The sequence below is a fragment of the Onychostoma macrolepis genome, chromosome 13, assembly GCF_012432095.1.
Source record: "Onychostoma macrolepis isolate SWU-2019 chromosome 13, ASM1243209v1, whole genome shotgun sequence".
Lineage (NCBI taxonomy): Eukaryota > Metazoa > Chordata > Actinopteri > Cypriniformes > Cyprinidae > Onychostoma > Onychostoma macrolepis.
The window spans coordinates 20,806,475-20,811,588 of NC_081167.1; positions in this window are offsets into that span (position 1 = coordinate 20,806,475).

Below are 5,114 nucleotides of genomic sequence, written 5' to 3' on the forward strand. Positions count from 1 at the left end.
TCTTTGACTCATTAGATTGATTGATGACCACATCAAATGAAAATATTATATATATATTATATTTAATTATAATCCAGATCAGAACAAACATATCCACTTGACAGAAACAATCTAATATTTATATGAAAATAAAAAAGATTCAATAACTCACAAACATGGAACACGTTTTACAGACATATCAAAAGTAGCAGTCAGTATGTGGTGTCCACTAGCTGCTTTATGTACAGTGGACATCAAAATTAGAGAACCATTTATGAAGACTTAGAAATAATGTAATGGAATTTTAGTTGTGGCTATACCATTGCTAGTAGAACAGTGTTTTACACAATAACCAAGGCATTTCAACAAAAACCCTACACCACCACTGAGAACAGTAACCACTAGCATGAAGAAAGATTACAACTAAAATCTCTGAAGGTTACAGCAGTCAAACATTAGGAAGTGTAGAGGCCCTTGCGCTGAATGACTTCAGCTCATCTGTGGCCGCAGGACATCGCTAGTTTCTCACACTGTGCTGCTGTGATCTTGGTCCACTCTTCTAATCTCTTCCAGAGCTCGATGACTGTAGTGGGTTTCTTAGCCATAATGTCACCAAGGATTTTCCAGAGATTTTCAGTTGGGTTTAAATCAGGACTCTGGGCTGCCCATTTCATTATTTCAATGTTTTCAGCTTCAAAGAACTGCTTTACCCATTTAGCTGTGTGACGGGGCATTGTCCTGCATGAAAATTGCAGGCTGATTGGGTCATGAACTCAGGGAAGGAAAAGTATGTTGCCACGGGGGGTTCTGATAAATATTTGCATTCTCTCTGCCCAAATCCTGCTGCAGAAAACATCCCCCAAACCATGACACTTCCTCCTCCACCTTTCACTGACTTCTTTACACACTTTGGGTTCAGTCTTTCCCCAATTTGACACTGAACATAATGTTTCCAATCGGACCAAAATAAACTAAACTTGCTTTCATCACTGAAGTAAACTTTGGACCAGTTCTCCTCTGTCCACACAGCATGCTCCTCAGCAAAGGTTAGTCTAGCCTTTTGATTCTTTCTGCTGAAGAATGGTTTGGTCACTGCAGAGTGGGCTTTCAGTCCAAATTCTCTTGAGAGACTGTATACCGAGACAGATCCTTACCCTGTTCAGCGCTGAACTGGTGAGCAATTCCAGTTTCAGTGTTGAAACGATTCCCCATTGAGATTCTCCGCATTATCCTGTCCTCTCGTGCATTTGTCTTTCATGTATGACCTGCATTTTTGGGGGACTTAAATGAGTTAGTGACATTGTAAAGATGCAATATTCAAGAAAATTGGCCTTCATCTGGACAGCCTGCTACAGAAGGGTTTGAGTTACTTTAGAATGGCTCACCATCTTGCAAAGTAAGTAAAAACTGGAAAGTTAGGCTGCCACTTAAATAGGGTTTGTCAGATAATTAAGGAAATTGTGCCAGATTAACACCAATAACTGGAAGTTTTCTATACTGTGCTTCAGAATATATTTTACTCTTGTTAGGATAACCCCCAATAAAACTAAACAGTGACCTTGTAATTTAGGAAATTGTAGGTTGTTCTCTAATTCTTAATCTCCACTGCATCTCATCTTAATTGACTGAAAAAGATTTACAAATAGTGAATTAATAAAAAGAAATTAAGAACCACAGGCCTGTATTTTAAACCTATTCTTTTTTTGTATAGGGTCCTTTCTTAAACAATAATAGGGCCCTATAAGATGTTCTTAATTTTTCTGGTAATCAGATGAAGGCATAAAAAAAACTAACATTTAATTTATCCTAATCAAATGAAAATTAAACCCTTTTATTTTTGGCAAACAAAGTGCTGCGCAATAGAGGTTTACTGTTAAAATTAAAAAGAAAACAATTGAGATTATTCCTTTAAAAATAAAGATTTATTAATATTTATTATTAGTAGTAGCATTGAGTCTTAAGTCTGCTCTTACCGTTAAACTAAACTTTTATTTTGACAAGTTGCCGTGAGGAACTTGCAGCTGCTGTGTATCATGTGATACGACAGTAGTTTTCTCAAATTAAACTGTAAAATGCTAATGAAATGACTCTGAGCAGCAGTGTGTTAATATCATCATATAGGGAGACGGCAGAAGATGAAAACACCGCGAGCGTCGTCTGCACTTTAGTATGTGTGTAGTAAACAAAAGAGTGCTTCGCGCCATCCGCCATTCATTCATTCATTGCGGAAATCATGGCGCTTTATGCGTGATATCAAATGCTTCATTTCACCTGAGCATTACGAATCACGCATATGGCTTGCGCGTGGATTGGATTAAAGTGAGGGAGAGGTGCGCATAGTCAGCCTCACTCTCTCTTCCCAGATTCCATCTTGCTCCAATGGCAGTACAAAAGTCAAGACAGTTGGAGATGGGCTGGGCGCAGTGGTTGACCAGGGCGTCTTTCGTGTCTTGCCGTGCTCTTAGCGTACCACGTCGCTTGCAAAAACCGCCTTCATGACCGTTGGTCCTATTTTAGGAGGCCTCATCCGCTCAATCTGCCAGAGTCTGTCTTCACATGCTCCGGACAGACAAGTCCCTATCTCACCGAAGGTCTTTGACCCAACAGCTACCCTCAACCAGCCTATCGAAGCTGTTGCCCGGGGTGTGGCCGCTGCGCATGCTACAGCTACTAGGAGCCACAGGTGAGAGCTGAGTGACAAGTACAGGACCGTACAGAGCAAGCTTCACAAGATGCAGGACTTCTGGTTGAGTGCCAAAGCAGATGAAATCCAGAAGTCTGCTGATAGAAACGATGCTAAACTGTTCTACGAAGCCCTCAGATCCTTGTATGGACCTCAGCCCTCAGGGAGCTCCCCTATACTGGACTCAGATGGTGCAACTCTCATTACTGAGAAGACTCTGATTCTACAGCGCTGGGCTGAGCACTTCCAATCCATACTGAACCGCCCATGTTCCATCAATAATGAGGCGACTGACAGAATGCCTCAGGCGGATATCAACCACAGCCTGGACGTTCCACCATCAGAGACTGAAACCTTACAGGCCATCAGCCAGCTGTCCAGAGGCCCCAGGATCTGACGCGATCCCAGCGGAAGTCTATAAGGCTGGTGGTGCAGTGCTTGTCGACAAACTCACTCAGCTGTTCCAGTCCTTCTGGAATCAAGGATCAATTCCTCAGGAATTGAAAGACGCTTCCATCGTACACCTCTATACGAGGAAATGAAATCGACAAGTCTGCAATAATCATAGAGGAATATCACTGCTTTCCATTGCAGGCAAGATCCTTGCATGAGTGTTGTTGAATCGCCTGACTGACCACCTGGAACAGGGTTTACTACGCGAGACACAGTGCAGCTTCCGTAAAGAGCGTGGCACGGTGGACATGATCTTCGCAGCCCGACAGCTCCAGGAGAAGTGTCAGGAGCAGAATCGTGAACTGTACACCATCTTCGTGGATCTCACCACTGCTTTTGACACTGTCAGTCGCGAAGGTCTGTAGTGCATCATGTCGAAGTTTGGGTGCCCTGACAGATTCATCCTCATGGTACGTCAGTTCCATGTGTTCTGGACGACGGAGAAGCTTCAGAGGCCTTTCCCATCACAAACGGCGTCAAGCAAGGGTGCGTGCTGGCACCGACCCTGTTCAGCATGATGTTTTCAGCCATGCTGTCAGACGCCTTTCAGAACAGTTCCTTGGGAGTCAGCCTGAGATACAGGACCAATGGGAAACTGTTTAACCTGCGAAGACTCCAGGCTGTCACCAAGATAAAGGACACTGTGCTACGAGACCTCCTCTTCGCTGACAACTGTGCCCTGAATGCTGGATCAGAGCAGGAAATGCAAGCTAGCATGCGCAAATTCGCCTCCTCATCAACACAGAGAAAACTGAAGTGATGTACCAGCCAGCTCCGAAAGCCCAACACCAAGAGCCCACCATCACAGTGATGGGACAAAAGCTGCAAGAAAAGCAGTGGACCAATTTACATATCTTGGCAACACCCTCTCCTGCACACTGACAATTGACATTGAGGTCAACTGCAGAATCACCAAGGCAAGCTCTGCATTCGGCAGACTGCAGACCTATGTGTGGGACCGCCGTGGAATAAGCCTTGCTACAAAGCTTAAAGTCTACCGGGCAGTAGTGCTAACTAACTTGATGTATGCCAGTGAGACTTGGACTGTATACAGGAGGCACGCTAGGCAACTGAATCATTTCCACACGACTTGCCTCCGCAGACTTCTGAGGATTCGATGGCAGGATAAGGTGCCAGACACAGAAGTCCTCTCCAGAGCAGGCCTGCCGTCAGTTCACACCCTGCTGATGAAAGCCCAGACAAGCTGAGCAGGCCATGTTGCAAGGATGCTAGACCGCCGCATCCCCAAACAGGTCTTCTATGGTGAGCTCTCTCAAGGAATGGGGGACAAAAGAAGCAATACAAAGACACGCTGAAAGCCTCTCTCAAGTCCCTAGATATCGACACCACCTCCTGGGAAACCCTGGCACAAGACCGATCGACATGGCACACGCTGAGCCACCAAGGCTGCCAGATATCTGAAGCTAGAGGGACAACCATAGCACAAGAGAAGTGAGCACTTCATAAAGCCAGAGCTGCAAATGCTGCAACAGTGGTGCCCACACATGTCTGCCCGACATGTGGCAGAACATTGATAAGTAAACTAATTTATTACTATTACTTAAGTTTAATTGCTCAAATCATTCAACTTAAAGGTGCAATAGGTGATTGTCTTCAGAAACATTTTTTGTTATGAAACAGATTCTTCCCGATCATACATACTACATGCATTGTCTTGTCTATGTCATGTATTTCGTGTTTGTTTATCATGAGTGTTTGGCGTGGTCAGTCTTGCTGGTGGCGCTGGGGAAAAAACCGAGCGATTGAGCATCAACCGCTTATGACATCATCGTTGGTGCCGCGTCGGCGCACTGTGCTCAAAATCGGGTGAAACCACTGTTTAATGTGTTGAAGACTGACTGTTACGACCAGCTGGTTTAAAAGCCGCAACATAAAAAGGAGCACACAAAGGATATCAGTGCCAATTGTTTTATTGTACTGAACTAAAACAACAGCAATCCGTAATAACTATAAAGCATAAGTCTAGGGATAATAAAGA